This window comes from Salmo salar, chromosome 08 (genome assembly GCF_965601325.2).
Source record: "Salmo salar chromosome 08, fSalSal1, whole genome shotgun sequence".
Lineage (NCBI taxonomy): Eukaryota > Metazoa > Chordata > Actinopteri > Salmoniformes > Salmonidae > Salmo > Salmo salar.
In genome coordinates this window covers 855,001-871,747 of record NC_138298.1, presented here as the reverse complement: position 1 = coordinate 871,747, position 16,747 = coordinate 855,001, and the positions used below count along the sequence as shown (strand labels likewise).

The following is a 16,747-nucleotide window of genomic DNA, read 5'->3' as shown; positions in this document are numbered from 1 at the left end:
AATGCTTAATACAAGGCAGTGTTGCTGATGAAATAGTGCAAGAGCACACCCTCGTGGACAAAATGCTTACAGCACCTGGTATTCCCAGGCGGTCTCCCATCCAAGTACTAACCAGGCCCGACCCTGCTTAGCTTCCGAGATCAGACGAGATCGGGCGTACTCAGGCTGGTATGGCCGTAAGCGAGAAACAATCTCTTGCTACAACATATATAGTCAAAGTGAGTCTGATAAAACAGACATTTAGTCAATTCATCATTAAATGCTTAATACAAGGCAGTGTTGCTGATGAAATAGTGCAAGAGCACACCCTCGTGGACAAAATGCATACAGCACCTGGTATTCCCAGGCGGTCTCCCATCCAAGTACTAACCAGGCCCGACCCTGCTTAGCTTCCGAGATCAGACGAGATCGGGCGTACCCAGGCTGGTATGGCCGTAAGCGAGAAAAAATCTCTTGCTACAACATATATAGTCAAAGTGAGTGTGATAAACAGACATTGCATTTTCACCAATTAGATAAGCAGCTTGAACTTTGTGTCACTGAAAAAGTAGAAGAAATTACAAACACTGTTCCCATCACTTTTTAGCACAGGTAGTTGGATAAAATACAAACTTTATTTCCTTTCATCATTTGAACAGGGCAAAGGAGCACAAAGCACACACAAGCTGCATTCAGCAACAATATTCTTGTTTGTCTTATAAATACAAGGCAGATGCTAATTGAAAACACAAGGAAATTTGATCCTATTAAAAAGGCAGGAAGCTGCATTTAGTCAATTCATCATTAAATGCTTACTACAAGGCAGTGTTGCTGATGAAATAGTGCAGGGGCACACCCTCGTGGACAAAATGCTTACAGCACCTGGTATTCCCAGGCTGTCTCCCATCCAAGTACTAACCAGGCCCGACCCTGCTTAGCTTCCGAGATCAGACGAGATCGGGCGTACCCAGGCTGGTATGGCCGTAAGCGAGAAAAAATCTCTTGCTACAACATATATAGTCAAAGTGAGTGTGATAAACAGACATTGCATTTTCACCAATTAGATAAGCAGCTTGAACTTTGTGTCACTGAAAAAGTAGAAGAAATTACAAACACTGTTCCCATCACTTTTTAGCACAGGTAGTTGGATAAAATACAAACTTTATTTCCTTTCATCATTTGAACAGGGCAAAGGAGCACAAAGCACACACAAGCTGCATTCAGCAACAATATTCTTGTTTGTCTTATAAATACAAGGCAGATGCTAATTGAAAACACAAGGAAATTTGATCCTATTAAAAAGGCAGGAAGCTGCATTTAGTCAATTCATCATTAAATGCTTACTACAAGGCAGTGTTGCTGATGAAATAGTGCAGGGGCACACCCTCGTGGACAAAATGCTTACAGCACCTGGTATTCCCAGGCGGTCTCCCATCCAAGTACTAACCAGGCCCGACCCTGCTTAGCTTCCGAGATCAGACGAGATCGGGCGTACCCAGGCTGGTATGGCCGTAAGCGAGAAACAATCTCTTGCTACAACATATATAGTCAAAGTGAATCTGATAAAACAGACATTTAGTCAATTCATCATTAAATGCTTAATACAAGGCAGTGTTGCTGATGAAATAGTGCAAGAGCACACCCTCGTGGACAAGATGCTTACAGCACCTGGTATTCCCAGGCGGTCTCCCATCCAAGTACTAACCAGGCCCGACCCTGCTTAGCTTCCGAGATCAGACGAGATCGGGCGTACTCAGGCTGGTATGGCCGTAAGCGAGAAACAATCTCTTGCTACAACATATATAGTCAAAGTGAGTGTGATAAACAGACATTGCATTTTCACCAATTAGATAAGCAGCTTGAACTTTGTGTCACTGAAAAAGTAGAAGAAATTACAAACACTGTTCCCATCACTTTTTAGCACAGGTAGTTGGATAAAATACAAACTTTATTTCCTTTCATCATTTGAACAGGGCAAAGGAGCACAAAGCACACACAAGCTGCATTCAGCAACAATATTCTTGTTTGTCTTATAAATACAAGGCAGATGCTAATTGAAAACACAAGGAAATTTGATCCTATTAAAAAGGCAGGAAGCTGCATTTAGTCAATTCATCATTAAATGCTTACTACAAGGCAGTGTTGCTGATGAAATAGTGCAGGGGCACACCCTCGTGGACAAAATGCTTACAGCACCTGGTATTCCCAGGCTGTCTCCCATCCAAGTACTAACCAGGCCCGACCCTGCTTAGCTTCCGAGATCAGACGAGATCGGGCGTACCCAGGCTGGTATGGCCGTAAGCGAGAAACAATCTCTTGCTACAACATATATAGTCAAAGTGAGTCTGATAAAACAGACATTTGGTCAATTCATCATTAAATGCTTAATACAAGGCAGTGTTGCTGATGAAATAGTGCAAGAGCACACCCTCGTGGACAAAATGCTTACAGCACCTGGTATTCCCAGGCGGTCTCCCATCCAAGTACTAACCAGGCCCGACCCTGCTTAGCTTCCGAGATCAGACGAGATCAGGCGTACCCAGGCTGGTATGGCCGTAAGCGAGAAACAATCTCTTGCTACAACATATATAGTCAAAGTGAGTCTGATAAAACAGACATTTAGTCAATTCATCATTAAATGCTTAATACAAGGCAGTGTTGCTGATGAAATAGTGCAAGAGCACACCCTCGTGGACAAAATGCTTACAGCACCTGGTATTCCCAGGCGGTCTCCCATCCAAGTACTAACCAGGCCCGACCCTGCTTAGCTTCCGAGATCAGACGAGATCGGGCGTACTCAGGCTGGTATGGCCGTAAGCGAGAAACAATCTCTTGCTACAACATATATAGTCAAAGTGAGTCTGATAAAACAGACATTTAGTCAATTCATCATTAAATGCTTAATACAAGGCAGTGTTGCTGATGAAATAGTGCAAGAGCACACCCTCGTGGACAAAATGCATACAGCACCTGGTATTCCCAGGCGGTCTCCCATCCAAGTACTAACCAGGCCCGACCCTGCTTAGCTTCCGAGATCAGACGAGATCGGGCGTACCCAGGCTGGTATGGCCGTAAGCGAGAAACAATCTCTTGCTACAACATATATAGTCAAAGTGAGTGTGATAAACAGACATTGCATTTTCACCAATTAGATAAGCAGCTTGAACTTTGTGTCACTGAAAAAGTAGAAGAAATTACAAACACTGTTCCCATCACTTTTTAGCACAGGTAGTTGGATAAAATACAAACTTTATTTCCTTTCATCATTTGAACAGGGCAAAGGAGCACAAAGCACACACAAGCTGCATTCAGCAACAATATTCTTGTTTGTCTTATAAATACAAGGCAGATGCTAATTGAAAACACAAGGAAATTTGATCCTATTAAAAAGGCAGGAAGCTGCATTTAGTCAATTCATCATTAAATGCTTACTACAAGGCAGTGTTGCTGATGAAATAGTGCAGGGGCACACCCTCGTGGACAAAATGCTTACAGCACCTGGTATTCCCAGGCTGTCTCCCATCCAAGTACTAACCAGGCCCGACCCTGCTTAGCTTCCGAGATCAGACGAGATCGGGCGTACCCAGGCTGGTATGGCCGTAAGCGAGAAACAATCTCTTGCTACAACATATATAGTCAAAGTGAGTCTGATAAAACAGACATTTAGTCAATTCATCATTAAATGCTTAATACAAGGCAGTGTTGCTGATGAAATAGTGCAAGAGCACACCCTCGTGGACAAAATGCTTACAGCACCTGGTATTCCCAGGCGGTCTCCCATCCAAGTACTAACCAGGCCCGACCCTGCTTAGCTTCCGAGATCAGACGAGATCGGGCGTACTTTTTTTTTTTTATCTTTTATTATGAAAAAACACATAATATTTACAATATTCAAACAATAATAATAAAAAAGGATGAACAATTCATCCTTTTACAAAATCAAAAAAGAAAAGAAAATAAAACCAATTAATAATTAAAAGCAAGTTTTCCATTTTGATCAATTTCGATAAAAGTGCTCCCCCACACAAACAGTTTTTCAAAATTACATCCTCCATATTTATATATTAGTTCAATATCTTTCTCTAAAATACTTTTAAATAAAACCTCCACACTCACAATTTTCCCTTCATAATGTCCTAAATTCCTTCTTTGTCTTACAGCGTATCTAGCATGGCTAAGAACAAAATTCATCAAATTAATATTAAAAACTTTGCTTTTTCCATTTATACCAAATAGAAACAACCTCCTCCACTCAATCCCATTTACAATATCTTCTCCCCAATGTTGTTCTAAAAGCCCCTTTATAAACTCATGAAACCCTTGTAATCTACTACATTCAATAAAAAAGTGCATAAAATTTTCCACCTCCGTACCACAAATATCACATTCTCTTTTAATGTCTCTATTTATTTGATGTAAAACCACGTTCGTAAAAATCCTATTATGTTTCAATTTAAAATCATTATCTTCACATTCTATAGAATTATATTTGACATTGACATTCTTCCATATTGATTTTACATCTATATTTACAAATACCCTAGACCACACTTTTTCTGAAGCAGGAGCTTTTATCTCTCTTAAAATACATTTTTCATAAATCTTTTTAACTTTCAAACCTGATAAAACATGTTTCTCCCCATTACTTTCATAATATAAAACCGGTAAACCCTTAGCTCTCTCAACCACCTCTGTATTTATTAAAAGCACCCATTCTTCAGGAATACACCCTAAAATTCTCTTATACATATTATCTACTGTAGTTTTGCTTATTTCATCTTCCACTTCACAAACATTATCATAAATCGCTTGTACAGTAAGGAACCCTGGAATGACCTCGTATAAAATATCCCCAATCTGTCTCATCCCAGCCCTCATAAAATATTTACAAAACAACATCTTATTATTATATTGTATCTTGGGATTTAAGAAAATTGGCTGATTTAAAATATTGTCTAAAATGGTACACTCATAATAAATATTTGGTAAAAACTCCCCCCAAGCTTCAAACACTTCTCTATAAAACAATGGTATATTACTTAACATTTCTTTTTTCATGCACATCAATAAACCATTGTCCCCCATCCTCCCAACCTCCTGCAAATACTCCTTAAAAAATCTTTTCCATCCATAATCTAGTTCACCATATAAATATTTCCGTACCATTTTAACTCTAATTGCTTTTTTCCTTACATTTAAATCCACCAACTTCAAACCCCCCTCCTCATAACCTGCAATCAATGTTTTAAAAGAAATTTTCGCTCCTTTCCCATCCCATAAAAAATCAACTAAAATCATATTCATTTCAGATAAAACCCATTCTGGTACATCTAAAACGTTCATGACATGAATAAAAATTGACATCAGCAAGGAATTTACAACAATTACTTTCCCTTTTAATTTCAAAGCCCTCCCCCTCCACATATTTACTACCTTCCTAACTTTGTTTATAACCCCACTCCATGTCAGATCCCTAGCTTCTTGTTCCTTCACCCCTAAAAACACACCTAACACCTTAAAATAATCATTTACCACCTTAAAAGGAAAAGTCCCCTCATTATTCTTCCCAACATACATTATTACTGACTTCTCCATATTCACTTTAGCTCCTGAGGCTTTCTCATATACTTTAAAACACTCCATCACCCTTTTAACACTTCCCTCATCTCTGACTGTAATTGTGGTATCGTCTGCATATTGATGAATTAAACTAAAACCTCCTTGCGGAGTCTCTACACAATTTATAAAATGATCTTTTTTAAGGTATGCCGCTAAGGGTTCTACCGATAAAACAAACAATAAAGCTGATAAAGGGCACCCCTGTCTCACTGATCTCTCAAGAATAAAAGAATCTGTTAAAATCCCATTACATTTAACCCTACTTTTAGCCTTTCTATATAATAATTTTATCCATCTTATAATTCCATTTCCAAACCCATACTTTTCCAGTACCCTAAACATAAAATCATGTTCCACCCTGTCAAAAGCTTTATTAAAATCTATACTTAAAACAATTCCCCCTATCTTATCGCTATTCATTTTATTTATCACATCTCTAAGTGTAGTTATGGTATCTGCTATATCTCTTCCAGGCACAGTATAATTTTGTGTAGGTGCTATAATATCATTTAAAACCATCTTCATCCTATTTGCCAGTATCTTAGCTAAAATCTTATAATCTGAGTTTAATAAACTAATTGGCCTATAATTTTCTAATTTCAATTTACTCCCCTTATTTTTATATAAAATCGATATCAGCCCTGTCACCATGGAATCTGAAACAGTATTATTGTCTTCCATATATTGATATACTTCTAATAAAATAGGTGCTAAAATACTTTCATACATTTTATAAAACTCTGCAATTAGTCCATCTACTCCAGGACTTTTATTTATTTGTAAACCCTTAATTGCATCTTTCACTTCATCCATTGTTATCTTCCTATCACACATTTGCTTATCCTCAACACCAATTTGCACATCAACACTACTTAAAATCTCTTTTACACACCCCTCATCCACCTCCCCTTTCTTAAATAAATCCTTATAAAAATTCTGTACCGTTTCTAATATCTCCACATAATCATTTACTACTTCACCCTTTACATTTTCAATCTCACTAATATATGATTTCATCTGTTTAGTTTTCTCTAAACCAAGAAAAAACGACGTACATTTCTCCCCTTCTAAAACATATTTTGCCCTACTTCTTATAATTGCACCCTTACACTTATCTATTTCACATTTGCTCAATTTTTCTTTTAAATCTAAAAACTTTTCAATAGTATAATCAGGATCACTATCACATTTCTTCATTTCTTCATTCAATTTTGTTCTTAAATAATTTTCTGCTCTTGTCATCCTACTCCTCTGCTTCCTTGCATATCTAATACTAAAAACTTTTATTTTTTCTTTAACATTTTCCCACCACTTGCACTTATCATTCCCTTTTTGCTTATCCTCCATTTCATGTTCTATCAAAGATTTAAGTTGTTTCCCGTATTCCTCATCACCTAGATACCCTGCATTCATACACCATATTCCCCCCCCTTTCCTTTCCTTATCTAACCCCACCGAAAATGTTAACCCAGCATGATCACTAAAAGTTGTAAAAATATATTTAATATCATTCATAAAATTCCTTAACCCTTCATTTACTAAAACCAAATCTATCCGTGTCTGTTTCAATTCCCCTAAAACCACCTGCCTTCTAGAAAATTCTCTCTTATTCGGATTCTCCTCCCTCCATATATCAATTAAATTGTTTTCAACCATCATCTTCCTTAAAACCCCCCTAGATACGTCACTTCTAAAAATAGCTCCCCTTGTCATATCTAGTCTATCCATTTTTACATTAAAATCCCCAACTAAAATACAGTTTCCCTTGCACCATTTCGCTAATTCTAAAAATAAATTCCTTCTCTCTATTTCATTATTCGGCGCATAAATATTTATAATCCTAAAAACCCTACTCATATATTCAAAATCTAAAATTAAAATCCTCCCATTATTATCATTATATATCTTCTTCACATTTTCTACTACATCCTTCCTTATTAAAATTGCAACCCCACATGAATTCCCCCTACCATTGTTTACATAAATAAAATCCCTCCATATTTTCTGAATTTCTAAAACACACATATTATCCCAGTGCGTCTCTTGAATACATAAAATATCAGAATTCTTTATGTGTACTATTCTATTAAATTTTCCTATTGTTCTCAACCCATTCGCATTTATCGACATTATTGTTACCATACTAATAAATAATAAAATTATAAAATATAATTTCATTATCCTCTACCTTTTATCCAGTTTCTTTCCTCTTCCACCCTTTCTCTCCCCCCCCTCCGCTGCTTTCCTCTTCCTGTATCCTCCTCTCATTCTTTCAAATTTTTCCCCATCATCCGAGTCCGATATCTCCTCCAAGTCCATTTCATCCAGCCAACTTTTCTTCTTTACACCCTCATCCGTTGTGCTCCCCGTGTTCATCGCCGATTCTGGAATGCTCGTTGTGCTCCCCGTGTTCATCGCCGATTCTGGAATGTTCGTTGTGCTCCCCGTGTTCTCCGCCGTTTCTGGAATGTTCATCTCCGTCTCACGTGTAGTAGTCGTTGTGCTCCCCGTGTTCATACCCGTCTCTGTTATTGTCATTAAACTTAAGACCCTCTCCATTTCTTCACCCCCCGAGGTACTTGTTTGTGCTGTGCTTTCCCCCAAAACCCGTGAGTCCCCCGTGCTTCCCCCCAATCCACTTCCCCTCTCCTCCTGAAAACTCCATCTTCTTATTTCCGAATCCATACTGCTCCCAATTTCGTTAATCTTCTGGTCTTCTTTCTTCTCCCTTCTTCCTTCCTCCGTCTCTCCACCTTCCACCACGTCCTCTCCTCCATCTTCTTCTCCTTCTTGCGATGATACAACTGCTTCCTCGAATAGTACTTGACTCCCCTCTTCAGTCATAACTTCTCCACAGTTGCACTCCGCCAATCTCTTTCTGCATCTTCCACAAACATTCCTTTCCTTCTCTCCGACACACTCTCTCGCATAATGGCCTTGATTGCCGCACTTGAAACACTTGAATTCAGGGCAATCTTTAACTATGTGCCCAGGTTGTATGCACAATCGACAAACTCTGACCTGCTTGTCATGGATCACCCTGAAGTATTCAGCTCCTTCCAGCGTCTCAATTTTTGTGGAATATGGCAATGATTTTACTTTTTCCGTAAATTTAACTTTACAAAACCGTGTTCCGTCAACCACCTCCGTTCCAGGCCAAACTCTCCTCCTTATCTCCGAGACGGCCGTTACTCCCCAGCTACTCAGCTTGTCCAGTATAACTTTGTCTTCGATGTATACCGGGAGATTCATAAAAGACACCACCAATTCATTTACATTCACATCTCTCGCCATAATCCTGGTGTCCTTTATCCTTAAACCGTCCATTAGCCGTTCTTTACCTTTTCCGTTTTTCATCGTAATTTCATACTTCTTCTCGCCTTTCATTCGGCATCCCACCACCTCTCCACACATCTCCTTAATTGCTCGCAGTAATTCCATCGTCGTCATCTTTTCTTCTCCCACCAACTCAATTGCCACCGTGTATTCTTTGCCATATTTCATTCCTTCTTTATTTTCGTTTTCCTTCCGTTGCGCATTTTCGTTGTCTTTGTCCGTTCCGTTTGTCGTTGCCATGTTGTCCGTCATTGTAAATCAAAAATGAAAGCGAAAAAACCTCCCCCAGGCAGCAAAACTGCAGGGGGGGAAAACTAAACAAAACTAAAAACTATCCAAATAAAAAAACAATAAATTATATTGCAAAAACCAAAAAAAGAAACGAAAATAGCTCTCGAGCAAACACTCTCAAGCAAACACTCACAGCTCAATTACTCGCACCTGTCGTCACTTCTCCAATCAAGGATTAGCGCCCCCAGGCTGGTATGGCCGTAAGCGAGAAACAATCTCTTGCTACAACATATATAGTCAAAGTGAGTGTCATAAACAGACATTGCATTTTCACCAATTAGATAAGCAGCTTGAACTTTGTGTCACTGAAAAAGTAGAAGAAATTACAAACACTGTTCCCATCACTTTTTAGCACAGGTAGTTGGATAAAATACAAACTTTATTTCCTTTCATCATTTGAACAGGGCAAAGGAGCACAAAGCACACACAAGCTGCATTCAGCAACAATATTCTTGTTTGTCTTATAAATACAAGGCAGATGCTAATTGAAAACACAAGGAAATTTGATCCTATTAAAAAGGCAGGAAGCTGCATTTAGTCAATTCATCATTAAATGCTCACTACAAGGCAGTGTTGCTGATGAAATAGTGCAAGAGCACACCCTCGTGGACAAAATGCTTACAGCACCTGGTATTCCCAGGCGGTCTCCCATCCAAGTACTAACCAGGCCCGACCCTGCTTAGCTTCCGAGATCAGACGAGATCGGGCGTACCCAGGCTGGTATGGCCGTAAGCGAGAAACAATCTCTTGCTACAACATATATAGTCAAAGTGAGTCTGATAAAACAGACATTTAGTCAATTCATCATTAAATGCTTAATACAAGGCAGTGTTGCTGATGAAATAGTGCAAGAGCACACCCTCGTGGACAAAATGCTTACAGCACCTGGTATTCCCAGGCGGTCTCCCATCCAAGTACTAACCAGGCCCGACCCTGCTTAGCTTCCGAGATCAGACGAGATCGGGCGTACCCAGGCTGGTATGGCCGTAAGCGAGAAACAATCTCTTGCTACAACATATATAGTCAAAGTGAGTCTGATAAAACAGACATTTAGTCAATTCATCATTAAATGCTTAATACAAGGCAGTGTTGCTGATGAAATAGTGCAAGAGCACACCCTCGTGGACAAAATGCTTACAGCACCTGGTATTCCCAGGCGGTCTCCCATCCAAGTACTAACCAGGCCCGACCCTGCTTAGCTTCCGAGATCAGACGAGATCGGGCGTACCCAGGGTGGTATGGCCGTAAGCGAGTAACAATCTCTTGCTACAACATATATAGTCAAAGTGAGTCTGATAAAACAGACATTTAGTCAATTCATCATTAAATGCTTAATACAAGGCAGTGTTGCTGATGAAATAGTGCAAGAGCACACCCTCGTGGACAAAATGCTTACAGCACCTGGTATTCCCAGGCGGTCTCCCATCCAAGTACTAACCAGGCCCGACCCTGCTTAGCTTCCGAGATCAGACGAGATCGGGCGTACCCAGGCTGGTATGGCCGTAAGCGAGAAACAATCTCTTGCTACAACATATATAGTCAAAGTGAGTGTCATAAACAGACATTGCATTTTCACCAATTAGATAAGCAGCTTGAACTTTGTGTCACTGAAAAAGTAGAAGAAATTACAAACACTGTTCCCATCACTTTTTAGCACAGGTAGTTGGATAAAATACACACTTTATTTCCTTTCATCATTTGAACAGGGCAAAGGAGCACAAAGCACACACAAGCTGCATTCAGCAACAATATTCTTGTTTGTCTTATAAATACAAGGCAGATGCTAATTGAAAACACAAGGAAATTTGATCCTATTAAAAAGGCAGGAAGCTGCATTTAGTCAATTCATCATTAAATGCTCACTACAAGGCAGTGTTGCTGATGAAATAGTGCAAGAGCACACCCTCGTGGACAAAATGCTTACAGCACCTGGTATTCCCAGGCGGTCTCCCATCCAAGTACTAACCAGGCCCGACCCTGCTTAGCTTCCGAGATCAGACGAGATCGGGCGTACCCAGGCTGGTATGGCCGTAAGCGAGAAACAATCTCTTGCTACAACATATATAGTCAAAGTGAGTCTGATAAAACAGACATTTAGTCAATTCATCATTAAATGCTTAATACAAGGCAGTGTTGCTGATGAAATAGTGCAAGAGCACACCCTCGTGGACAAAATGCTTACAGCACCTGGTATTCCCAGGCGGTCTCCCATCCAAGTACTAACCAGGCCCGACCCTGCTTAGCTTCCGAGATCAGACGAGATCGGGCGTACCCAGGCTGGTATGGCCGTAAGCAAGAAACAATCTCTTGCTACAACATATATAGTCAAAGTGAGTGTGATAAACAGACATTGCATTTTCACCAATTAGATAAGCAGCTTGAACTTTGTGTCACTGAAAAAGTAGAAGAAATTACAAACACTGTTCCCATCACCTTTTAGCACAGGTAGTTGGATAAAATACAAACTTTATTTCCTTTCATCATTTGAACAGGGCAAAGGAGCACAAAGCACACACAAGCTGCATTCAGCAACAATATTCTTGTTTGCCTTATAAATACAAGGCAGATGCTAATTGAAAACACAAGGAAATTTGATCCTATTAAAAAGGCAGGAAGCTGCATTTAGTCAATTCATCATTAAATGCTTACTACAAGGCAGTGTTGCTGATGAAATAGTGCAGGGGCACACCCTCGTGGACAAAATGCTTACAGCACCTGGTATTCCCAGGCGGTCTCCCATCCAAGTACTAACCAGGCCCGACCCTGCTTAGCTTCCGAGATCAGACGAGATCGGGCGTACCCAGGCTGGTATGGCCGTAAGCGAGAAACAATCTCTTGCTACAACATATATAGTCAAAGTGAATCTGATAAAACAGACATTTAGTCAATTCATCATTAAATGCTTAATACAAGGCAGTGTTGCTGATGAAATAGTGCAAGAGCACACCCTCGTGGACAAAATGCTTACAGCACCTGGTATTCCCAGGCGGTCTCCCATCCAAGTACTAACCAGGCCCGACCCTGCTTAGCTTCCGAGATCAGACGAGATCGGGCGTACCCAGGCTGGTATGGCCGTAAGCGAGAAACAATCTCTTGCTACAACATATATAGTCAAAGTGAGTCTGATAAAACAGAAATTTAGTCAATTCATCATTAAATGCTTAATACAAGGCAGTGTTGCTGATGAAATAGTGCAAGAGCACACCCTCGTGGACAAAATGCTTACAGCACCTGGTATTCCCAGGCGGTCTCCCATCCAAGTACTAACCAGGCCCGACCCTGCTTAGCTTCCGAGATCAGACGAGATCGGGCGTACCCAGGCTGGTATGGCCGTAAGCGAGAAACAATCTCTTGCTACAACATATATAGTCAAAGTGAGTGTCATAAACAGACATTGCATTTTCACCAATTAGATAAGCAGCTTGAACTTTGTGTCACTGAAAAAGTAGAAGAAATTACAAACACTGTTCCCATCACTTTTTAGCACAGGTAGTTGGATAAAATACAAACTTTATTTCCTTTCATCATTTGAACAGGGCAAAGGAGCACAAAGCACACACAAGCTGCATTCAGCAACAATATTCTTGTTTGTCTTATAAATACAAGGCAGATGCTAATTGAAAACACAAGGAAATTTGATCCTATTAAAAAGGCAGGAAGCTGCATTTAGTCAATTCATCATTAAATGCTCACTACAAGGCAGTGTTGCTGATGAAATAGTGCAAGAGCACACCCTCGTGGACAAAATGCTTACAGCACCTGGTATTCCCAGGCGGTCTCCCATCCAAGTACTAACCAGGCCCGACCCTGCTTAGCTTCCGAGATCAGACGAGATCGGGCGTACCCAGGCTGGTATGGCCGTAAGCGAGAAACAATCTCTTGCTACAACATATATAGTCAAAGTGAGTCTGATAAAACAGACATTTAGTCAATTCATCATTAAATGCTTAATACAAGGCAGTGTTGCTGATGAAATAGTGCAAGAGCACACCCTCGTGGACAAAATGCTTACAGCACCTGGTATTCCCAGGCGGTCTCCCATCCAAGTACTAACCAGGCCCGACCCTGCTTAGCTTCCGAGATCAGACGAGATCGGGCGTACCCAGGCTGGTATGGCCGTAAGTGAGAAACAATCTCTTGCTACAACATATATAGTCAAAGTGAGTCTGATAAAACAGACATTTAGTCAATTCATCATTAAATGCTTAATACAAGGCAGTGTTGCTGATGAAATAGTGCAAGAGCACACCCTCGTGGACAAAATGCTTACAGCACCTGGTATTCCCAGGCGGTCTCCCATCCAAGTACTAACCAGGCCCGACCCTGCTTAGCTTCCGAGATCAGACGAGATCGGGCGTACCCAGGGTGGTATGGCCGTAAGCGAGTAACAATCTCTTGCTACAACATATATAGTCAAAGTGAGTCTGATAAAACAGACATTTAGTCAATTCATCATTAAATGCTTAATACAAGGCAGTGTTGCTGATGAAATAGTGCAAGAGCACACCCTCGTGGACAAAATGCTTACAGCACCTGGTATTCCCAGGCGGTCTCCCATCCAAGTACTAACCAGGCCCGACCCTGCTTAGCTTCCGAGATCAGACGAGATCGGGCGTACCCAGGCTGGTATGGCCGTAAGCGAGAAACAATCTCTTGCTACAACATATATAGTCAAAGTGAGTGTCATAAACAGACATTGCATTTTCACCAATTAGATAAGCAGCTTGAACTTTGTGTCACTGAAAAAGTAGAAGAAATTACAAACACTGTTCCCATCACTTTTTAGCACAGGTAGTTGGATAAAATACACACTTTATTTCCTTTCATCATTTGAACAGGGCAAAGGAGCACAAAGCACACACAAGCTGCATTCAGCAACAATATTCTTGTTTGTCTTATAAATACAAGGCAGATGCTAATTGAAAACACAAGGAAATTTGATCCTATTAAAAAGGCAGGAAGCTGCATTTAGTCAATTCATCATTAAATGCTCACTACAAGGCAGTGTTGCTGATGAAATAGTGCAAGAGCACACCCTCGTGGACAAAATGCTTACAGCACCTGGTATTCCCAGGCGGTCTCCCATCCAAGTACTAACCAGGCCCGACCCTGCTTAGCTTCCGAGATCAGACGAGATCGGGCGTACCCAGGCTGGTATGGCCGTAAGCGAGAAACAATCTCTTGCTACAACATATATAGTCAAAGTGAGTCTGATAAAACAGACATTTAGTCAATTCATCATTAAATGCTTAATACAAGGCAGTGTTGCTGATGAAATAGTGCAAGAGCACACCCTCGTGGACAAAATGCTTACAGCACCTGGTATTCCCAGGCGGTCTCCCATCCAAGTACTAACCAGGCCCGACCCTGCTTAGCTTCCGAGATCAGACGAGATCGGGCGTACCCAGGCTGGTATGGCCGTAAGCGAGAAACAATCTCTTGCTACAACATATATAGTCAAAGTGAGTGTCATAAACAGACATTGCATTTTCACCAATTAGATAAGCAGCTTGAACTTTGTGTCACTGAAAAAGTAGAAGAAATTACAAACACTGTTCCCATCACTTTTTAGCACAGGTAGTTGGATAAAATACAAACTTTATTTCCTTTCATCATTTGAACAGGGCAAAGGAGCACAAAGCACACACAAGCTGCATTCAGCAACAATATTCTTGTTTGTCTTATAAATACAAGGCAGATGCTAATTGAAAACACAAGGAAATTTGATCCTATTAAAAAGGCAGGAAGCTGCATTTAGTCAATTCATCATTAAATGCTCACTACAAGGCAGTGTTGCTGATGAAATAGTGCAAGAGCACACCCTCGTGGACAAAATGCTTACAGCACCTGGTATTCCCAGGCGGTCTCCCATCCAAGTACTAACCAGGCCCGACCCTGCTTAGCTTCCGAGATCAGACGAGATCGGGCGTACCCAGGCTGGTATGGCCGTAAGCGAGAAACAATCTCTTGCTACAACATATATAGTCAAAGTGAGTCTGATAAAACAGACATTTAGTCAATTCATCATTAAATGCTTAATACAAGGCAGTGTTGCTGATGAAATAGTGCAAGAGCACACCCTCGTGGACAAAATGCTTACAGCACCTGGTATTCCCAGGCGGTCTCCCATCCAAGTACTAACCAGGCCCGACCCTGCTTAGCTTCCGAGATCAGACGAGATCGGGCGTACCCAGGCTGGTATGGCCGTAAGCGAGAAACAATCTCTTGCTACAACATATATAGTCAAAGTGAGTCTGATAAAACAGACATTTAGTCAATTCATCATTAAATGCTTAATACAAGGCAGTGTTGCTGATGAAATAGTGCAAGAGCACACCCTCGTGGACAAAATGCTTACAGCACCTGGTATTCCCAGGCGGTCTCCCATCCAAGTACTAACCAGGCCCGACCCTGCTTAGCTTCCGAGATCAGACGAGATCGGGCGTACCCAGGATGGTATGGCCGTAAGCGAGAAACAATCTCTTGCTACAACATATATAGTCAAAGTGAGTGTCATAAACAGACATTGCATTTTCACCAATTAGATAAGCAGCTTGAACATTGTGTCACTGAAAAAGTAGAAGAAATTACAAACACTGTTCCCATCACTTTTTAGCACAGGTAGTTGGATAAAATACAAACTTTATTTCCTTTCATCATTTGAACAGGGCAAAGGAGCACAAAGCACACACAAGCTGCATTCAGCAACAATATTCTTGTTTGTCTTATAAATACAAGGCAGATGCTAATTGAAAACACAAGGAAATTTGATCCTATTAAAAAGGCAGGAAGCTGCATTTAGTCAATTCATCATTAAATGCTCACTACAAGGCAGTGTTGCTGATGAAATAGTGCAAGAGCACACCCTCGTGGACAAAATGCTTACAGCACCTGGTATTCCCAGGCGGTCTCCCATCCAAGTACTAACCAGGCCCGACCCTGCTTAGCTTCCGAGATCAGACGAGATCGGGCGTACCCAGGCTGGTATGGCCGTAAGCGAGAAACAATCTCTTGCTACAACATATATAGTCAAAGTGAGTGTCATAAACAGACATTGCATTTTCACCAATTAGATAAGCAGCTTGAACTTTGTGTCACTGAAAAAGTAGAAGAAATTACAAACACTGTTCCCATCACTTTTTAGCACAGGTAGTTGGATAAAATACAAACTTTATTTCCTTTCATCATTTGAACAGGGCAAAGGAGCACAAAGCACACACAAGCTGCATTCAGCAACAATATTCTTGTTTGTCTTATAAATACAAGGCAGATGCTAATTGAAAACACAAGGAAATTTGATCCTATTAAAAAGGCAGGAAGCTGCATTTAGTCAATTCATCATTAAATGCTCACTACAAGGCAGTGTTGCTGATGAAATAGTGCAAGAGCACACCCTCGTGGACAAAATGCTTACAGCACCTGGTATTCCCAGGCGGTCTCCCATCCAAGTACTAACCAGGCCCGACCCTGCTTAGCTTCCGAGATCAGACGAGATCGGGCGTACCCAGGCTGGTATGGCCGT

At 40.8% G+C, this 16,747-nt stretch overlaps 30 non-coding genes across 30 annotated transcripts in view; all 30 read right to left on the bottom strand.

Moving 5' to 3' along the window:
* Positions 1-63: 63 nt before the first annotated feature.
* LOC145883072 (5S ribosomal RNA) lies at positions 64-182 on the bottom strand. The gene has a single exon (XR_014394645.1). It is a non-coding gene; the product is annotated as a 5S ribosomal RNA (ribosomal RNA).
* A 139-nt stretch (positions 183-321) lies between these two features.
* LOC145883915 (5S ribosomal RNA) lies at positions 322-440 on the bottom strand. Its single transcript, XR_014395491.1, has one exon. It is a non-coding gene; the product is annotated as a 5S ribosomal RNA (ribosomal RNA).
* A 409-nt stretch (positions 441-849) lies between these two features.
* On the bottom strand, positions 850-968 carry LOC145887203 (5S ribosomal RNA). Its single transcript, XR_014398792.1, has one exon. It is a non-coding gene; the product is annotated as a 5S ribosomal RNA (ribosomal RNA).
* Positions 969-1,377: 409 nt separating this feature from the next.
* Positions 1,378-1,496, bottom strand: LOC145853498 (5S ribosomal RNA). Its single transcript, XR_014374536.1, has one exon. It is a non-coding gene; the product is annotated as a 5S ribosomal RNA (ribosomal RNA).
* Positions 1,497-1,635: 139 nt separating this feature from the next.
* On the bottom strand, positions 1,636-1,754 carry LOC145883061 (5S ribosomal RNA). Its single transcript, XR_014394634.1, has one exon. It is a non-coding gene; the product is annotated as a 5S ribosomal RNA (ribosomal RNA).
* A 409-nt stretch (positions 1,755-2,163) lies between these two features.
* On the bottom strand, positions 2,164-2,282 carry LOC145887201 (5S ribosomal RNA). Its single transcript, XR_014398790.1, has one exon. It is a non-coding gene; the product is annotated as a 5S ribosomal RNA (ribosomal RNA).
* Positions 2,283-2,421: 139 nt separating this feature from the next.
* LOC145882847 (5S ribosomal RNA) lies at positions 2,422-2,540 on the bottom strand. The gene has a single exon (XR_014394417.1). It is a non-coding gene; the product is annotated as a 5S ribosomal RNA (ribosomal RNA).
* Positions 2,541-2,679: 139 nt separating this feature from the next.
* On the bottom strand, positions 2,680-2,798 carry LOC145883049 (5S ribosomal RNA). The gene has a single exon (XR_014394622.1). It is a non-coding gene; the product is annotated as a 5S ribosomal RNA (ribosomal RNA).
* A 139-nt stretch (positions 2,799-2,937) lies between these two features.
* On the bottom strand, positions 2,938-3,056 carry LOC145883914 (5S ribosomal RNA). Its single transcript, XR_014395490.1, has one exon. It is a non-coding gene; the product is annotated as a 5S ribosomal RNA (ribosomal RNA).
* Positions 3,057-3,465: 409 nt separating this feature from the next.
* On the bottom strand, positions 3,466-3,584 carry LOC145887200 (5S ribosomal RNA). The gene has a single exon (XR_014398789.1). It is a non-coding gene; the product is annotated as a 5S ribosomal RNA (ribosomal RNA).
* A 6,256-nt stretch (positions 3,585-9,840) lies between these two features.
* Positions 9,841-9,959, bottom strand: LOC145853487 (5S ribosomal RNA). The gene has a single exon (XR_014374535.1). It is a non-coding gene; the product is annotated as a 5S ribosomal RNA (ribosomal RNA).
* A 139-nt stretch (positions 9,960-10,098) lies between these two features.
* LOC145853476 (5S ribosomal RNA) lies at positions 10,099-10,217 on the bottom strand. Its single transcript, XR_014374534.1, has one exon. It is a non-coding gene; the product is annotated as a 5S ribosomal RNA (ribosomal RNA).
* A 139-nt stretch (positions 10,218-10,356) lies between these two features.
* LOC145853663 (5S ribosomal RNA) lies at positions 10,357-10,475 on the bottom strand. The gene has a single exon (XR_014374562.1). It is a non-coding gene; the product is annotated as a 5S ribosomal RNA (ribosomal RNA).
* Positions 10,476-10,614: 139 nt separating this feature from the next.
* LOC145853465 (5S ribosomal RNA) lies at positions 10,615-10,733 on the bottom strand. The gene has a single exon (XR_014374533.1). It is a non-coding gene; the product is annotated as a 5S ribosomal RNA (ribosomal RNA).
* A 409-nt stretch (positions 10,734-11,142) lies between these two features.
* LOC123738176 (5S ribosomal RNA) lies at positions 11,143-11,261 on the bottom strand. Its single transcript, XR_014374531.1, has one exon. It is a non-coding gene; the product is annotated as a 5S ribosomal RNA (ribosomal RNA).
* A 139-nt stretch (positions 11,262-11,400) lies between these two features.
* Positions 11,401-11,519, bottom strand: LOC123738125 (5S ribosomal RNA). The gene has a single exon (XR_006767417.1). It is a non-coding gene; the product is annotated as a 5S ribosomal RNA (ribosomal RNA).
* Positions 11,520-11,928: 409 nt separating this feature from the next.
* LOC145853435 (5S ribosomal RNA) lies at positions 11,929-12,047 on the bottom strand. The gene has a single exon (XR_014374530.1). It is a non-coding gene; the product is annotated as a 5S ribosomal RNA (ribosomal RNA).
* A 139-nt stretch (positions 12,048-12,186) lies between these two features.
* On the bottom strand, positions 12,187-12,305 carry LOC145853425 (5S ribosomal RNA). The gene has a single exon (XR_014374528.1). It is a non-coding gene; the product is annotated as a 5S ribosomal RNA (ribosomal RNA).
* Positions 12,306-12,444: 139 nt separating this feature from the next.
* LOC145853414 (5S ribosomal RNA) lies at positions 12,445-12,563 on the bottom strand. The gene has a single exon (XR_014374526.1). It is a non-coding gene; the product is annotated as a 5S ribosomal RNA (ribosomal RNA).
* A 409-nt stretch (positions 12,564-12,972) lies between these two features.
* On the bottom strand, positions 12,973-13,091 carry LOC145853403 (5S ribosomal RNA). The gene has a single exon (XR_014374525.1). It is a non-coding gene; the product is annotated as a 5S ribosomal RNA (ribosomal RNA).
* Positions 13,092-13,230: 139 nt separating this feature from the next.
* On the bottom strand, positions 13,231-13,349 carry LOC145883068 (5S ribosomal RNA). Its single transcript, XR_014394641.1, has one exon. It is a non-coding gene; the product is annotated as a 5S ribosomal RNA (ribosomal RNA).
* A 139-nt stretch (positions 13,350-13,488) lies between these two features.
* Positions 13,489-13,607, bottom strand: LOC145852646 (5S ribosomal RNA). Its single transcript, XR_014374448.1, has one exon. It is a non-coding gene; the product is annotated as a 5S ribosomal RNA (ribosomal RNA).
* A 139-nt stretch (positions 13,608-13,746) lies between these two features.
* LOC145853392 (5S ribosomal RNA) lies at positions 13,747-13,865 on the bottom strand. The gene has a single exon (XR_014374524.1). It is a non-coding gene; the product is annotated as a 5S ribosomal RNA (ribosomal RNA).
* Positions 13,866-14,274: 409 nt separating this feature from the next.
* Positions 14,275-14,393, bottom strand: LOC145853381 (5S ribosomal RNA). Its single transcript, XR_014374523.1, has one exon. It is a non-coding gene; the product is annotated as a 5S ribosomal RNA (ribosomal RNA).
* Positions 14,394-14,532: 139 nt separating this feature from the next.
* On the bottom strand, positions 14,533-14,651 carry LOC145853370 (5S ribosomal RNA). Its single transcript, XR_014374522.1, has one exon. It is a non-coding gene; the product is annotated as a 5S ribosomal RNA (ribosomal RNA).
* Positions 14,652-15,060: 409 nt separating this feature from the next.
* Positions 15,061-15,179, bottom strand: LOC145853359 (5S ribosomal RNA). The gene has a single exon (XR_014374521.1). It is a non-coding gene; the product is annotated as a 5S ribosomal RNA (ribosomal RNA).
* A 139-nt stretch (positions 15,180-15,318) lies between these two features.
* On the bottom strand, positions 15,319-15,437 carry LOC145853349 (5S ribosomal RNA). The gene has a single exon (XR_014374519.1). It is a non-coding gene; the product is annotated as a 5S ribosomal RNA (ribosomal RNA).
* Positions 15,438-15,576: 139 nt separating this feature from the next.
* On the bottom strand, positions 15,577-15,695 carry LOC145884380 (5S ribosomal RNA). Its single transcript, XR_014395958.1, has one exon. It is a non-coding gene; the product is annotated as a 5S ribosomal RNA (ribosomal RNA).
* A 409-nt stretch (positions 15,696-16,104) lies between these two features.
* On the bottom strand, positions 16,105-16,223 carry LOC145853339 (5S ribosomal RNA). The gene has a single exon (XR_014374518.1). It is a non-coding gene; the product is annotated as a 5S ribosomal RNA (ribosomal RNA).
* Positions 16,224-16,632: 409 nt separating this feature from the next.
* Positions 16,633-16,747, bottom strand: part of LOC145853328 (5S ribosomal RNA) — a 119-nt gene continuing 4 nt past the window's right edge. Inside the window, exon 1 of the ribosomal RNA XR_014374517.1 lies at positions 16,633-16,747. This exon is cut by the window's right edge and continues 4 nt beyond it. This is a non-coding gene — a ribosomal RNA (5S ribosomal RNA).